The following is a 16,793-nucleotide window of genomic DNA, read 5'->3' as shown; positions in this document are numbered from 1 at the left end:
GTGAACGGATATCTTGGGGAAAAAAATTAATTCGACGTTTTTCCGATGAATTTGAAAGCAGATGCGGTACGTAACATACGTATATTGTGGGAAAAACTAGTTCTAACTGACGGTAAAACTTAATAACATTTGGTTTTAGTTCCTAATCTGTTAAACTAGAGGAGATGCATTAATGACAGAAGTATGACTCTTTACAAACCATCAAAACTAGAAATTCTGTTTATCTCAAAGTGATCTGGAGCACTACCGGCATAACCCTGAAACATCTGTCTAGCAGCTAACGAATGACTTTTGTCCTCAAATTTTTTCAGAGCCATGAATGGTTTGCTTGTGATCCTCGACCGTCCAATCAGTATTGTAGTTGAATGTACCAAAATATTAATAAGCCAAAAGGAGCCCACAGCAACTGCTAATTAAAACCCGGTTCCTGGAGGGCGAAGAGGCTCGTTAGTACTGGCCCTGGTGAGAAGAGCTCAATACAGTATTGGGAAACCAGTTGGAAAACCCTAGAAAATGTAATTTTAAAAAACCCCCACAAACCCTGAGTATTAAATATTCATATTTTTAGAAGCGAATAAGACAGAAAAGTGAATAATTAATATTGGCTCCCCCAAACTTAATGGGGAAAAAACCATAGGTGATAGGGTTTAATAGAGCAGAGAACTGCCTGGAGTAGCTCAGGTTTACTAGGTTTATTGCAGATCTTAATGTTGCCTCTATGCATTTCCAAGCTGAGAACACAAGAGAAAAAAGAAACCATAGAAAGGAAAGATGTAGAACTATATGAATTAAAGAAACTGCTATATTCTATTTAAAATAGAAATTAAAACTAGAATATACAATTGTAACTGGAAACTTGATATATTTTATAATAGCATCATTAAATTGTATTATATTGTTATGAAGTATACATGAAGTTTTCAGTGTTTGCATTAGCACTAATATTGTGACTTCACTATAACTATAGGGCTAAAGTGTATGAATTGTCACTGAAAATGTGCAGAACGTGTAGGAATTAGAGTGGAAATTTATTATGAATAAAATAGAAAAATTAACTTTTTTTTTTACTATTTACACAAGAATTCTGTTTGGTCTGTTTCTATATGCTATGTAATATGTCATCTTTCAAAAGTGGGAATTTTTTTATAATGAAGAAAGCAAACTTAATTTTATTCCTAACACTTTTCCTTTCTAGATTCTATGGAAAAAATATTTGGGGCCCTTTTAATTTACGTTAAATGCCAAGAAGCCCATTTTATATCTACAAGCTTCTTAGCAGTTAGCATGTACTAAGCTTAAGTAAAATAACTGGGCCCAATAGATTCAACTTGACACAAAAGAGGGAACAAGATTTCTCCAAATTATCTAGCTTCCTATGGTATTTCACCATGTCCCTTGACCACCACTATTGAAGAAGTCATGAGACTTAATTTTATTATTAGATTTTATTATGATTTATTGACTGCCTTTTTTAAGTTTACCCCACAGCACTGTACAGGGAACTTTTTTTTATATTGTGATGCATTTATAACTGTTGGGTTTTAGGTTACAGAATTGTTCACATATATCAATTTAATGTGGAAAGACTAATCGTTTGGCACTAATTAAGCTAAATAAAAGGTATTCAGGATAGCTATTTTGAATAAATCTTCAGTTTTCAGTGATAGAAGAAATGCAAACTAATTTTTGTCCGCCATAGATCAGTTTGTTTAAGGGACTATAATGAAGCTGCATGTCTGTGATTGCTGAGTACTGAGAGTTGTTGGTTATCGGTTTGTGTTTCTTTATAAAGTTGGAACTCAAACAAAATCTGTATATTTTAGTTGTTTGACAATTCAGGGTTTTCTTTTTTTAGGATAACTTTTAACCCCATTACAGTCTAAGTTAGATCTGGCTTCCAAAGGAATCGTTATTCTCCAGAAAATATCTACATTGGAGCATGGATCATCTATTATGAAAAGGTAAGCAAGCACATGTTAGGCTAGATGGGGTATATGCTTCCTACTGTTTACCTGTGATTTGCTTTAATTTCTAATTTATATTTAAGAAAAGAAAAACACATGGCTTAAGTACGAAGCTTCCTAAAGCTATTGTCATGGCAGTTGTCATATTTTCAGGATATCGTCCATGAATATACATGAATAAACTGCCTATATATAGCCCACAATGTGAGGAGCTTTAATCTTAACCTATATAGGAATATTATATGTACTGTATATTTTTATCTCACTTTAGGTTACTGATTTTGGATTGTAACTTCTAACTTTTAATGCAAAATTATTCTTCTGCTATTATTTTTTATGTATTTCATCTGGTGTGTCCCCCCCCCCCCCTCCCACACACACACCACGTGAGCTATATCAATGGGTAAGTGGGTTATAAATGTGCTATTAAATGAAATTAATTGAATTTATCCATGTTCATTGTGGAAAAGCTTGAAAGCTTGACCAGTTATGGGCTCTCCATCTGGGAAACTCTGGCCTAATTTGATGGCTTACATTACCGGGAAATTCAATAGCAGTAAAATTCTGCGTCTTTCATGTATTGGAGGGGGTGAGGGACAAGCAGGTGGGAAAAAATAGAGAGTGTATGTATGTGTATATATATATATATATATATATATATATATATATATATAGGGATTGCAAATTACAGTAAGTTCCATAGAACATAGTATTTAACTTCAGTTCTTTCCTTTACCTCATTTTTGGCTTTAACTAAAAGAAAATGCTTATTATATTTCATCCATGCTAAATGCCCCTAGAAAAGATTTTTTCTTTACAGATGTTTAATGTTTATCTGTAGGTCAATTTTAAACAGATGTATGTTCATTACAGTTAATTTAATGGAGGAAGACTTGGAAACTGTTTCCTAGCATTGTATTTTAATAGCATTACCTCAGCCTAAAACAAGACATAACAAAGCAGCCAAAACTGAGTTTCTTTTAAGATTTGGCCTATTTCTATCGCAATATTTCTTAGGCCTATTTTCCTATGAATACTTCTCCATGGGTGGTGTATACTTTCTGGAAGCTCTATGATGAGCTATCTGGGCCACACAGCCATTACAGAGGTAAAGAGCAGGGAAGGAGCCTGGTCTTGGAGTATTTCTTGTATTTTTGAGAATATGGTTTTAGAATTTGGGGCCCCTTTTACAAAGTCAATTGTCTCACAGCCAATGCACCAAAGCCAATAGGAATTGAATGGGCCAAATTTGCAGCAAGAGAAGCGCTACTGTGGCTTTGTAAAAGGAGCCCTTAGTGAGAGTGAAAACACTACCCTCTTTCCTCTTCTTGAGGCCTAGCTCTTTGTAGCATTATCAGTTTTGTTAGTGGAACTTCTCATCAAATTCTCTATTTTTCACTGTAATGTATTGATATGCCTCCAAATTTTTTTCATGGGCCTTTACCAATCTTACTCTACCTTGAGACATATTGTCATAAAATGATGTAACAATGGTCTTTCTTTTAATAGAGTAAGCATTAAGAGTTGGTCACGGGATCCCTTGTTTCTTTGACATGGTTTAATAGGGTATCTTGCTCTCTCTAACTCTGGCTCTTACACATACATACACACTATGGGTGGAATTCTATAATTAGTGCTCAAAATTTGGCATTGGGAAAAAATGGCACTAAGCGTGATTCCATAAAGAATGCATGCCCTTTATAGAATTGCAGTTAGCACCAATCCTGTTCCAGACTTACACCTGCTGAAATCTGGTGTAAATGCTGGTGCCTACGTTAGGCACGCTGAGGCAGTATTCTGTAAGAACGTGCATAACATTTTGGAATGCCCCTCCCAAAGCCCCCTTTTGATTTACATGCAATTAGAATTAGGTGCCATTCCTTAATAGCACAAAGCCAGATACATGCACAAATTTTAATGGGTGTCAATTATCATCCAATTATTGATAAGTGGCTTGTTAGCCAATAAATTTGCATGTGCATCTCAGGACCAAGGCTGTGGAGCTGGTACACCAAGCTCCAAATCCAACTTCTACTATGTATAGTAAACCAAAGAGAAATGCAATTAATTACAGAAACATAGGATATTTCTTTATGTACAAAGGGCTCCTTTTACAAAGCCAGAGGTTTCTACCGTGGGCTAGCGAGGTAAATGCTCCGATGCTCATAAGAATTCTGTGCGCGTTAAACCATTTACCTTGCCAGCCCACAGTAGAAACCTCTTATCACAGTTTTGTAAAAAGCCAGTGAAAATTTGGATTAATACAACACAAAATTTATTTATTTTAAGTTTGAATAAAAACCTGAACAAAATTATACTGTGAAAAATATGCAATATACTGTTATGCACTTAATATTTTTTTAAGTAATTCAAAATAATAAACAAGCAAAAATGAACATTTTATACAGAAAAGCTGGTATTCAAGGAAAAAAAATCAATCATAGGTTACTTTGTAACTTATAAATACCTTCATGGTAACTATCAAAAATTTACGTTACTTGAAACTATATCCAGGTCAAGTCCACAAATTGGGGAATCCAGTAGCATATGAGAAATTTTTTAGTCTTTGAAGAATTTGTCCATCAGTCAGATCCTCCTTCATGGATGTCCTCAAATCTGATCTAATTATTCTCAGAGCAGAGAACAAGCTCTCAACACTAATGGGTCAGTGGGTGAAACATTAACCATCGGAGCAACATCTCTAAAAAAATTAAATTCAGGCTATAAAGGAATGGCTTTTTCCACTGTTAGTTTTAATGAGCGATCAAATTTTTCAACTTCTTTTAGTGCAAGTGAGAAATTAACTTGAAATGTACACAGTTTATCTCTGTGGGTTCAGTGGAATCTTTTTTCTATACTGAGACACTTTGCATGCTCCTTCTGATACAGATATCTTTCAAAATCAAATTCATTTTCAGTTGATAAGTAGATACTGCCCAGCAAGTGGCTTGATCAATAATTGCCACTTTTCTGGCACATCTCTTCAAAATGGAACCAACTTTAGGTGTTCTAGTAGCAATAACTACATTCCTTACCTTTGTCAATCGGAGCAGCTGCAGACTGAGTATAATACAGTGTATATGATGGCTATGAAGTTTTCTGGTCCTTTATCTGGCTGAAAGTACATGGCTTTGGTTCCTTGCTTTTGTTGTTATCTTTCTCTCTCACAGATTTGAATACTTCTGGATGAAAGCATTGTAAATGTCTTGAGATTGGAAGCTCTTGTAGGAGCATATTTATTATTGCTTGAAAATGTGCTTATCTTGGCATCACACCATCTGGGTCCTGTATCATATACCAACACAATATTTTCCATCTTGGGTTTTGGAGAAATGCTTAAATACAGCTGATTTCATGGGATTCCTCTTTGACACGGATGCTTTTTTAAAATATAAATTCATAAACAAAATTCCAAATATGTTCCCTTTCTTTCAGTTACAAGTTGAAGAAGCTAATGCCTGACTTAGGTAGGTGATGGTCTTAAATTTCAACCAGTCAGAGAGTTTGTCACATTGGGTTGGTGAATTTCTATTGATTAATTGCTCTGGAAAAAGTGAATTGTTACTAGGCTTTAACAAGACAAAAATATGTAAGTATAAAATGATAAAAACATTTATAATATATGGGGCTAAATGTACATTTTTATTTTGAAGATAGTACATTTTTACCAACTGTGACTCCACCCAAAATTGTTACTGATTCTGACTTCATAGCCATACTCAGGATTGCATCCAGGTTTTGGCAACTAATCTAGGCACTATATATAGAATCCAGAGGTATATGTGTTCACAGCTTCTGGCAAAATATCCGTCCTGTACTATTCTTGGTTTCATCTCAGCCTCCACAGTGCAACTCATTGCTGACCTGGTTCTGGCTTGTGTCCCTTGTTGCTTTTCCTTGCTCTAGTAGTAAGTTCTCTAAACGTACAGTTTGACATATCTATTCATTGTTTGTACAATATATAATGCAAACTTGCATTTAACTTTTCTTTAAGGATGCATATTGTCTTGGATTTTTACTTTTGCTTTGTATTCTAGATTTGCTTCTTGGTTTAGTATCTTTTGACTTATTTCTTTACACATCATAAGACATTGAGACTATTTTTATTAAAGGTTTGCTCCCATTCTCCCTCTTTTTCTGCTGCTAAAGTAATGGAACATCTGGTATAAATATTTAATATATTCTATTTATTAATCATCCCCATATAGTGTATTTCAACAGCATACTGGCAACTGATGTGTGTAGCAGTTAACTAAATCTATTGAAGGGTCATTTAAAAAAATTAAGTGGTTTAAAAAAACCTTTTTTTTTTTTTTTTTCATCATGGCCTTTAATGCCCAGTAGGATCCAGCACCTAAATTGGTATGCTTTTTAGAATGGGATGTGTAAGTGAGTGACACTGCTAATGCTACAGGCATGGCATGAGCAGACCAAAATATTTTAGTGAATGGAATGTTCTTTTTTTATGAGTGCTGTCTTTCCTGTCTTTTTAATGGAGTTCTTCCTTATTTTTTCTTTTGATTAATTTTTGTACATGGTCTTGATTTACATAGTAAAAGGTAGTTTTATCAAATGTAAATAAACCATCAGTTTTAATCTCAGTTGATTTGGGGCAAGGAGCAGTTCTCTCTCATATGCCTCCCCAAGAACTCCATTCCTCAGATAAGCTGCTTTTATCTGTACCCGGCTTCTCCACTGCCAATTGCAGACTTCATTCCTTTCATCTAACTGCCCGTATGCCTGGAATAAACTACCTGAGTTCATCTTTCACACCCCTTCTCTTACCTTGTTTAAAAGCAGACTGAAAACCCACCTTTTTGATTTAGCCTTCAATCCATAACCCTATTCCTCACTCCTCACCACCCTAGCTACAGATTAACCATCCTTCCCCCTGTTTGTCAAGATTGTAAGCTCTTTAGAGCAGGGACTGTCTCCTTTTGTGTAAGTCTGGTAGCATTCTAGAAATAATAGTAGTTGTCAAAATGCATGCGTTAAAAATAAATATATACAGTAAAACCTTGGTTTGTGAGCATAATTCGTTCCATAAACATGCTTGTAATCCAAAGCACTCGTATATCAAAGCAAATATCCCCATAGGAAATAATGGAAACTCAGACGATTCGTTCCACAACCCAAAAACTTTAATACAAAAAACTATAGATACTCGTATTGCAAGACCTCGCTCATTTAGAACAGTCATTACACTGCCGCAGAGTCAGAGAGAGAAGAACCATCGGCTTAGTCGTGATGTGACGCGTATAGACTGTATGTACTTGTATTGCAAGTCTTTGCTCATTTGGAACAGTCACTATACTCTCGCAGTGTCAGAGAGAGAAGAACCATCGGCTCAGTTGTAATGTGTGTATACTGTATGTACTTGTATTGCAAGACATTGCTTGTATATCAAGTTAAAATTTAATAAAATGTTAAAACACAAGGTTTTACTGTATATGGTTTGATTTGTTAAAGTTGCACCACTACTTCTATTACTACTGTATCAGCTTTAAAAATCCCAGAAAACTTCAAAAAATTATCTGCTAAATTCATTAGCTGATAAAGAGCTGCAATTGGTAACTTTGGGCTAGATTCACTGAGCAAACCGATCGTGTACCGATTCACTAACCTCTCCTGTGATCCGCTTCCGATCCATGCATGCAAATGAGGGGAACGGCATGCAAAGTAGGTAGGGACATGATTCACTAATGAAATCTTGCAAACTGTCTGGGCTGGCCGATCAACCCATGAAGCGACTACTGGGGACCAGCCGCAAATGTCCTTTCCAACTCTACAGCTCCATTGCCACCCTGCTCTCTGCTGCCCTGAATCTCTCCTGCCTGCCACCCCGAATCACCACCCTGCTCTCCCCCGAATTTCTCCTGCCTGCCGCCCCGAATCGCTGCCCTGCTCACCCCTGAATCTCTCTTGCCTGCCGCCCCAAATCGCCACCCTGCCATTCCCCGCACAGTGAGCCTGTGGTTTTAACCTGCGGGTTTAAGCGGGTTAAAAGCACAGGCTCGCTGGGCTAAAGTAAAGTTAAAAAAAAAAGACATGGCACAGATGGGACTTTGACACATACGCAGACCATCAACAGATGCGCATGCGTCAGGATCGCACACTAGCGATTTGTGCGGTCAGAGGGGGCATTCCTCCGATCACCCTTATTTCAATATTATTGTTTTGGGAATTTATCGGGCCCACTGGAATCGGCCCCGGAAGTCAGGTTAGTGAATCTAGCCCTTTGTAGCTAATTCTAATCCTTTGAGCATCTCTGGTTTTACTTAGACTGACAATAGTAGCCTAATTTTTCAGTAAGTGAGAATTTACTTATCTCTGATAATTTTAGTTTTCTCTGACAAAGGTCATTATCTTTTTCTGTCAAATCTGAGTACTTGGTTTCAGTTTCCAATCACAGTCATGCAACCAATCTAGCAGCCTGCCTGACATTCTTGCTGGGAAAAGTGGTGCTAAATTAGTGGCAAATCTAATGAAACCTTCCCCAGATTTCTGTTTCAGGGCACCTTAAGACCCTTCTCTACAAAGTTTCACATTCGGCTTGCAAGAGATGCTGCAAGGTTTGGCCTGAGCCTAATGAAGTTAACAGGCGTGTAGACTGCTGCAGAGTCTTAGCAAGTACACAATGGGAGGCTCTGTGTGGGACTGGTGTCCGCCGAGAACAGCAAGAGTTCCTTGCTCTTCCTACTGCGCATGTGTGGCTTAGACACACAGCTGCTTAGCCTGACCTGCATTCTTTCAGCTTTGCTCAGTTGGAGAGTACGGAAATGCATTCTTGATTGATTTATTACGAAAAGAATAATCAATTCTAACACCTGCGTTGAACAATGGTTATTATCATTTAAAATGGATTAAAAAACTGTTCACCTGCATATTTGCCAAATTATAATAAAATACATTTTGCTTAAAACAAGATTTGATTACATGCATAATTTAATTTAGATTAGAAATATAAGTAATACTGAAGATTTGTAAAACCTGGATGCCTGAAATGCCCATTGCTTCATGAACTATTCATCAATAAGAGTATGACTTTAATTACTTCATTTCTTGTTAGCTTTTGGATATCAAATGTATTAACACTAAAACAGACAATGTGCAAGATGAACATAGCTATAATTAATGTTTTCCTTTAAGACGTGTATAGTTTTTAAATCTTGTTACAGAGAACAAAAGAAGGGTGCAATGTATACTCTTGGCACGTGTTAATATATGATGATGTTACAAGTCCCATTTAAATTAACCAAGGATCAACATATCAAGAAATTTATGGGTTACTTAACATATTATATCCCTTTATGACAATTATGAAATCCCTATAAAGTAAAATATACCCCATTTTTCTAAATATATGTTTCTAGCTTGAGCATTCTCCTTATCCATTTCAAATGTAATGCTATGTGTGAGGTGTTAAAAATACATGTTTTTATATGTTTACAGTGTGTGGCACTTTTCATAAAAACAGATTCTAAACATTAACTATGCATGGTACCTTCATGAAAACCAGACAAAGATTGAATGTTTATATGGTATTGAACAAAATGCATCTACAGATTCTTTATGTATTAATTTTCACATTTTATTTTAGGGTTGTTAACGTTTAGAAATCTTTGCATGGCAGGAAAGTTTTGTCTTTGTAAATGTGATTTTTTTTCCCCATTATCTTTGTTTTACTAAATTCAGAACATGTGTTAGTTCCAAAACTCTCCGCACTCTTAAGTGTTTGACTAGTCACGTATGGACTTTCCTGTTTCTCTTCAGCTTACTTATAAAAATATATGTAGAATGTATTCTCATGAATATTCTGACACCGTAATTGTTGATTTAGAGATACGCATGAACAAATATTTGGATATGACAAAACATAATATCTAGTACTCTGGACTGAGCTCTTTCTTTAAACATGATGTTCGGAGTAATTGTCTTTTTAAGGATTCACAGTAAAAAAATATGGATGCACTTGAGTACGTTTGAATATTTCCAAAATGACACCAAAATATAACATCCTATAAAATTCTGTCTTTTTTATTGTAGTTGTCAACGTGGTGAGATCCTCACTTCTTGCTGATCAAGCTTAGGGATGCATGCTGATGTTAATATAGATCCTTAGAACGTAGGCAGATCATTCTCATTTATTAGCCGTTATGAATGTTTAATACAACTAAATTTACGTTTCTTACCTTCAATTGCAATTAAATTTTCCCGTTGTCCTTACCTTTACATTATGAGTTCAACGTTTCTTGCCACAGTCAATATGTATTCCGACAGGAGTCTCCCAATTGAACATCCCCAAACATAATCTTTAGAGCACATTTCTTGAAATAAGTAGATAGGTGTGGGTACTATTGCATACATTGTATTCTATCAGGATTATTTCATTCTACAATTAATACAGAGGTTAGCGTGATTCTAGATAAACCCATAATCCAAACATTTTTTGTGGTGTGTATTTCACGGTGAAGGACCAGACTGACTACTTACTTGTCCATACTGATTTCAGAAACATTGATCCAAATTTTCGGCAGGGATAATATTTAAAAGCACCGCAATTCTTCAAAATTCTACAATGTAGCTTTTGCCCTAATTATCCTATAATTAATGTTTCTATATTTTTTGTTTTCAGTGTAATTTTGATTGCAAGAACACAGCTCCTCACTTTGATTACACAAATTAAATTGCTGCTGGTTCAAGATAATTAGATAGCTAATTTTTGGTCAAGCAAATAGTATTTTCACCTGTTTGTACGTACAGTTGACCGAATCCTGAAGTCTAAACTAAGGATTGTTTCAGGACGGTCTAGTTCATGCATGGTAATAGAGGTGTTTCTTCCACTGTTAGAAGATGCTTTAGTTGTGAAACTCTAAAGCAAAGATGTACTTACTTTCCATCGGGAAATTCCCAAACCGAAAAGGACTGAGACTTGTATATCGCCTTTTTGTAGTTATACACTCAAAGCGGTTTACATATAAGATACTTCAAGCATTTTCTCTGGAACAAATTGTTGTGGAATAAGTCATAACTGCTTGAAAATCACAAATGAATTTTAACGCTCATTAATGAACAAATGCTGGCATCATGATGAAAAAAATGCAGTATTTTTCTGTTTTGTTGCCATGTAATACTAGGAAACACAACTAGCAGCAGTCTTGCCACAAAGTACTTCCAGTTTCTGTTTGCTGTCTATAACTTAAGAATTCAAAATAATTACAATGTATTTTGTCTCCAGATTTGTTTTAAATATCTTCTGACAAAAAGGGGTAGGTTTTTTCTTTATATATTAGAAGCATTAGAAAGTCTAGTAATCCTGCAAGTAAGAAATTGGCATTGTAATATTACTTGAAAGTATGTAGAGTGACATCCGCAGCAGTGACTGAAAATCAAAAAAAACAAAAATGGGATCAAGTAGTGATATGAACACCTTTCCTGTCCTCACTTTTAAACCCCCCCCCCCTCCGAAAAAAAAAAAAACTGTCAGCCGTGGCTCTAGCTTTAATTTCCTTTCCTGGGGGGGAGGTGGTTGCTGTGGCAGTTTCGGGCTGCTGAGGACTTGTGGAGAGAAAGCACCAGCCAACCACAGGAACTGCAGAACATCCTCGCAGTACTGTTGCTACTGGCAACAAACCAGCTCTACAACCAATCAGTGCATAGCCGAGAAAAGGGAGGGTAAATTACTCAGCCTTATTAACTTGTCAAGGAAACCACCTTGGTGCTACAGGCTGCGACAAAGCAATTATTTGATGTTAACAATATAAAGCTTCAATCAATGGAAAAAATAAAACGGGGGGAGGGGGGGGTTAACGTGGCTTATATCTTATTCTCCAGTGGAGCCCTTGACTGGGGTTTTAGAAACAGAAAAGTTATTCATTTGCTTTGCCTCCTAAAGGATCTGGCTAATTCCGAAAGTGGCACCAAAAAGCTTTAAGAGTAACCAAACTCTTTGTTTTATGTCAAAGGTTATTAGTCCCAGATATTATCATACTGGTACTCTACAATGAGATGATCCAGACTAAAAGAAGGATCTTCAGTTTTACAATAATAAATGAGCAAGTTGTGAAAAAAAAGCACGGATCCTCTATTAGAAAAAGAAATGATAATGTCTTAATACTTAGGTGGTCTTTAATTTTAACATAAAGGCATTTTGATGCGTGCTTCCAACTTTTGTTCACAGGTATTAGATGTAGTTTCTATTCAAAAAAAGATTTCAATACCGCCTCTTTAGTGAAGTTTCCTGTAAAGGATAGGATCGTAAATATTTTGTTCTGAGTTCTTCACTAAACCAGTGTTAATCTAGATAAGGATGGCTTTGAACGAATCTGGAAAACCAGCTAAATTGGCACTCTATATATAGTCTGTCTAGATCAGGGGTGTCAAAGTTCCTCCTCGAGGGCAGCAATCCAGTCAGGTTTTCAGGATTTTCCCAATGAATATGCATGAGATCTATTAGCATACAATGAAAGCAGTGCATGCAACTCGATCTCATGCATATTCATTTGGGAAATCCTGAAAACCCGACTGGATTGTGGCCCTCGAGGAGAGACTTTGACATGGTCTAGATTGTAAGCCCTTTTGAGCAGGGACTCTCTTCTTTTTTATGTACAGTGCTGCGTAGGGCTATAGACATTCTAAGTAGCAGCAGTATTTTTGTAAGGATAAAGATCAGGCTTGCCATAATGTTAAAAAGAGTGTACCATATGGCAAATGTATTCTTAAAATCAAAGAAATTGACGGGGGGGGGGAGTAAATCGCGTTAGCTGTTCCCATTTACAGATCTGATAAGGAATAGGTTGGATCTGTTCAAATTTGAACAATTGTCTGCTGGTGGACAGATGAGCCTCCCACGACATCAGGAGCCTCCAGCGGTCATACAGGGCCTGCAGGTGGCATGTGAAGACCAGCAGCCTCATCCAGACCTCCAAATACTGTGCCATCAAACCAAGACATCAACTCTACAGCTGTAACTGACTTACACCTACACTCACTTTCCCACGGTTCCTGACCTGGAGTTTTCAAACTTCGACATTGCCAGATGGCTTTTTTTGTGGCTATGCATGCATGAGCGCGGTCGGAGTTTGACTTTATTTGCTTTTGTCAGGCTAATAATATAAAATGGGGATGCAGTATGTACGAAGTTCCTGTGAATTTCTTTATTCTCAACTATGTAAGGTGAAAATACAGTTTACGCTCCAATATGACATTTTTATTTGAAGCTCCCCTACCGTTTTAAATTTAGTATTCCTTTAGGGCTTGTATTTTCTCTTTGTAGCAGTGGCCGTAGATAATTGCTGCTTAACAGAGCAAAGTTAAAGAACAAAAGTTGGGATTTTTTTTTTTTCTCGTATATAAAGTTTAATTTGTAATTGCAGCCATGAAAAATGGAGCATAAACCTATCTGGTTGGGACTTTCTATTAGCATGACCATAATACAATATTTGAGGGCCATGAGATAAATTGTCCTATGTGGATCTGGTGGAAAAAGGTCTCGGATACAGTATTCAACGTAGTATCTTAAACTATGAGAAGAGGAAGAAACAAAAATATATTCTGCACAATCTGACATTAAAAACTATAAACATTTAGCTCATATGGTTTTTACTTTTTTGTTGCCAAAAGGTTAGTACAGTGGCCTGAGAATCCGGTTCGATTTCCACTTCAGCTCCTTGTGACCCTGGGCAAGTCACTTAATCCTCCAGTGCCCAAGTACAAAATAATTACCTGTATATAATGTAAACTGTTTTTATTGTAACCACAGAAAGGCATATGAAATCCCTTTACTGTTGTAAAGTTCACGTTAACTTTCTAGGGCGAATGGTTGTTCGAACGAAAGATAAATAATATGCCACACATAATTTCCACAAACTATCGGTTTAGAAAACGTATTCTTGAACTGTTAGTATGTGCTAGCGTTCAAATTTGGTGGAACTAAAACGAGAACCGAAAGACGAATCAAAGCTACAACTGCGCAGGCGCAAAATGGCTTCTCTTGTTCCCTCTTTGAAGAGCCCGTTGGGGGCTCAGCGGGCAGAAGACGGCTGATGTGAAGCTTTCACAGCTGTTTGTTGTCTGTATAAAGGTCAGTTAAAAGCAGACTGTATGGAGCTTCTGAAGCAAGTATACCCAACTCATTTACAAGATTATATTTTAGAGAAACTGTTGCACCGCGCCATCTAAATAGAAAAGAGAAAGGAAGACAAGTATTGGCTGACCACTCTGGTATTCTCGGAATTTGCAGTTAGAGTGCACGCGGCCGGGATCTGGCTGCAGTCGGTCAGAACTTTAACCTACTCTGGATGTTTCTATATTTTTTACAGAACGTGTCTCAAAGTTCCCAACAAAGAAAAATGGGGAGACCCAAAGTGCTTCCCCGCATACGGAAGAAAAGGATTTAATTTTGCTAAAGTCTTTCTACGCTCTTTGCTGTTTATACATTATCTATTCTAGACTCGAGTAGAAGAGAGTTAATTTATATATCTGAATGTATACCTTCCCCTACCCACTTCCATAGAGAAAGAAATGGCAAGTCGACTTTTCTTTCCTGAAATTTCAGTTAGCTGAGATATTTAAACCTCTTACTAGCCTTGCAAGTGCAAATCTACTGTACTTATTTGCAACTTTAGGGTTTATCAAAATCCTGTCACTAAAGAAATTATAACCCAGGTAACTGAAACTCCATGTTAAATTTATTTAACGGAAGTCACTTACATCAAGTCAGATAACCTTGCCGTGAAAAGATGGTCTTTTCCCCCTTTGTGCCCTCAAATAAATATGGATCTGGAGGGAACGAAGGGAAAAACCATTCGTAAGATAATGAATTCCATCAAAGCAATCATTAAGGGGTGCCTTAGTACACACAAGGTAGGATAAGAAAGCTATCAGATTCACTACTAAGGAAGTTAAAGTGCTGCATCTTATCTTCATCCATACACGCCCAGCTACCTAAACTTATTCAATAATGCTCCTGAGTAAATCCGTTATAACTAGCAGAGACACTAGTAGTCTTAATAAAAAGGCAAGAAATCCGCTTTGAATACCCCCAAAAGCAAGAACGTTAACAAAATGTATAGCAGAAACAGGAAACACATAAAATCTCCCTACCCCCGCTCACATGTGAAAGATGTTTCTTAAGACCAGAGGTGTCAAAGTCCCTCCTCAAGGGCTGCAATCCAGTAAGGTTTTCAGGATTTCCCCAATGAATATGCATGAAATCTATTAGGATACAATGAAAGCAGTGCAGGCAAATAGATCTCTTGCATATTCATTGGGGAAATCTTGAAAACCCGACTGGATTGCGGCCCTCGAGGAGGGACTTTGACACCCCTGCTCTAGACCCAGTGGTCGTCTCACCAGTACAAAACCTGCACTTACAACAAATATATATAGTACCCCAGGCTTGGTGGTAGACACCGGAACTACAGGAGTTATTCTGCTTTTAAAAAAACATTTGTAAATGTCACCAAGATGAAACGTGTTTTTCAGTATGATATGGTCTACATTTGCTAGATGCAGACTATCTTTGGAGTTGGAAATTTAAGAAAATTAAAGTTTTTGCTTAAACAAAGCTAAAATAATTTACACTGCAAACTGATTTTCTATGAGGAATCCTTCTCTGCGAAGATCAACCCTTAAATTAGAAAAATATTTTCAGAAAGAACTCTGCTTATTTAAAAATACCAAACACGTATATTTTATGCCTACACTTTAAATTTCTTTATAGAGAAGTCTGCCATTTAAATTTGCTTTCTTTAATGAACGGGGCTTTAAAAGCTCTTGGAAATATTTGGTAGCCACAAGCAATATTCCAGTTCAGATCATTTAAGAAGCTTAAATACGTCATGCCTGATCTTGAAGAGTGAAGCTGACAACCTGCCCTAGACAAACATATTAAAAGTGGCTAAAAGTTCTGAATAAGCATTTAAGAAACAGAAAAGCAGAATAGATAAAAGTGAAATATTATTCTGTGCAAACCTATATACGTTCATTTCGTCTTCAGTTTTCTTTACAAAGTCTCTTCACCAATCTGTTGCAAGGCTTATAATAGCCACCATTAAGCCTATACTTTTATATCCAACATATTCAGAGATAAATTCAACTAGAAACAAAAGGAGTTCTGTACAAAAATAAAAGTACTCAACCTTGGACCATTAACCCCTTACAAAACTGTGATAGTGGTTTTTAGCGCAGGCCAGCGCACTGAATGCTCTGTGCTGTTCCCAACACTCAAGAGTCCCTGTGAGCATTGGGAGCAGCGGAGTATTCTGTGGGCTAGTCTGTGCTAAAAAACGCTATTGCGGTTTTGTAAAGGGGGTGGGGTAAGTTTCTTAGCATATTCTGACATCTTTCAAAGACAAATAACCAGATTTATAAAGGGATTGAAAGAAAAAAAAAAAAAACTTGTCAATGTTTGAAACTTTTGTCAACCCTCTCTTTACACAATGTAATGACTGAAGACTAGTTCAGCATATGAATTAACAATTGAACAGTTCATTGGTATACAAGATTAAGCACATCCTGACTTTTTTAAAAGGTCTTTACATAGATATAAACATTTCTAAATGCATTATGGCATCCCAACTAAGTTTAGTATGGTTACTATGATCGATCTGTTGCTTTGCAATCTATTGGTTAAAAAGTTGGATCACAGTGTTTGACGGAGTTAATATTTTTATACAATACTGGACCCAGATGAACATGTTCATCACCCTTGATGGTCTTCTATTTATTGTTTACATTATTTTGTCTCACTCAATGCAGGACCAAGGAGGCAATATACAGAAAAACATGCTCTGTCTTATCAGTTCTATTTTTTTCTTTTTCTATGTT

General features: G+C 36.5%; 1 long non-coding RNA gene across 1 annotated transcript; it reads left to right on the top strand.

The window, feature by feature from the left end:
• The first annotated feature begins 1,858 nt into the window (after positions 1-1,858).
• Positions 1,859-9,120, top strand: LOC117355760. Its single transcript, XR_004538445.1, has 3 exons — positions 1,859-1,961; positions 5,400-5,431; positions 8,465-9,120. It is a non-coding gene; the product is annotated as an uncharacterized LOC117355760 (long non-coding RNA).
• The last annotated feature ends 7,673 nt before the right edge of the window (positions 9,121-16,793 follow it).

This window comes from Geotrypetes seraphini, chromosome 2, assembly GCF_902459505.1.
Source record: "Geotrypetes seraphini chromosome 2, aGeoSer1.1, whole genome shotgun sequence".
NCBI classification, from domain to species: domain Eukaryota; kingdom Metazoa; phylum Chordata; class Amphibia; order Gymnophiona; family Dermophiidae; genus Geotrypetes; species Geotrypetes seraphini.
The sequence above is the reverse complement of the archived record's forward strand: the minus strand, read 5'-3'. Positions and strand labels throughout refer to the sequence as shown.